Source organism: Acyrthosiphon pisum, unplaced genomic scaffold, assembly GCF_005508785.2.
Source record: "Acyrthosiphon pisum isolate AL4f unplaced genomic scaffold, pea_aphid_22Mar2018_4r6ur Scaffold_20725;HRSCAF=21944, whole genome shotgun sequence".
NCBI lineage: Eukaryota > Metazoa > Arthropoda > Insecta > Hemiptera > Aphididae > Acyrthosiphon > Acyrthosiphon pisum.
Window position 1 is genome coordinate 19,711 of NW_021770115.1, and position 1,813 is coordinate 21,523.

A 1,813-nucleotide genomic window follows, 5' to 3' on the forward strand; every position below is an offset into this window, starting at 1 on the left:
AGAAATATAAACAACCATTGAAAATTTCATGTATCTACGGTCATTTGTTTTAAAGTTACACCAAAAACCAAATTCAATTTTGTGTAAAATCGATTTTGCGTAAAAATTCCCGTTTTTCCTTAATTTTCTTTGGTTTTTCTTGGCGCTTTTGAAAATTACTGTGAATTTTAAATTTTGACCTACCCAATGCATCAACGATATTCACTTTCCAATCGAACAAGATACTGAAGTTGAAAATCGAAGCATTATTTCGACTACTTATCGTGTACACACAAAAAAAAAAAAAAAACACACATCATTGTAAAATCAATACATTCATCGTTCCACTCAGAATCTAAAAAATGTTATTCAATAAACATAGAAAATGGTCTTTGTACATGTAAAATGTGTCTTTCTGGTTACTTTTGCAAACATCAGGCATGGATACATAAAAATATTAAAATACAATTACCAAATGCTCCTCCTGTCACATTGAATGAGCGCCATGAACTTGGAATATTAGCTTTGGGTATTAAAAAAGTGCATTAAACAAGATTTCTTTTCAGGATTGAAAGAAAATCAATCACAAAATGTTTTAAGTAAAACCATGACTTGTACATCTCAGAATTTAGATGAACATAATTTGTACAAAAATACTTCCAATGAGATGATGTTTACACTGCAGAATGACTCTTTCACTTGTCAAAACTCAGAAAATTATAAAAAAGGAACTGCCGTTTCTAACCAAGTCTCTCCTATAACATCAAATTATGCATCATTCAATAATGACACTTCTATAGAAAATATAGAATCCAATAGTGATATTTTAAACATAGAAGTAACTGCAGTTCAAGCTGAATGGTCAAGAATGCAAGGTATGATTCAAACCCTATCATTGCCAATTCTGATCTTATATTTTATACCTAATATTTATTTTATTTTAAATTTATATAATTACCTACTAGTAATATTGTATTGATATTAATATTAATTGATATTAATTGATCAAAGGTGGGCAAGTTAATGAAAATAATTAACTCAAGGTAAGTTAAGTTAAGAGGATACAAGATCGATAAGTTAAAAGTTAATATGGAAAAAAATATTAACTTATCTCAGTATCAAAAAAGTATTTAGTAAGTATTTAGTATTAAGTAATTAGTATGTAAATCATATAAAGAGTGAATGTGTCTTTCTAGTACATAATTAATAAATTATAAAAAGCAATTTTATTGAACTTATCATAATGTACACTGTATACCCTTTTACTTTTACTGTACTATTATTTACTAATTTAAACTATACTCATCTCAAATTAATAATTTAACAAATATATTTTTTTATATCGTATAGCAAAAAAAAATATTAAAAAAAAAAAATAGTCAACAATTTGTAGGATTTATTCATTCAGTAAATAAGACAACAGCTTCACTGAATAGAAGAAAGGGAAAAATACATACTTCAATAAGTAGTAGAAAACAAGAAGTAACTCAAAAAGGGTACCATCTGCAGTGGCGTGTAACCTAGGGTCCAAGTGTTGCTCAAGCAACACCTTAAATATGGGTGGGTGGGTAGGTGGGTACTGGGTGGGTATTGCTAGAAGGATAATATTACAGTAGTTGAGTAGTCAGTAATGAACTAAATTGTTTTGTGTTTACAATATAATTAATATAATTATAGTATTGGAGTAGTGTCGTACTGTCGTAGTGAGTACCTACTTATACATGGCTATATAGGTACCTAGTTTTATTATTAAAACAAAACGATAGTAGGTATATTATAATTTATAACTAATTATTATTATTTATATTTTATAATGCCTAACCGAGAAAATTAT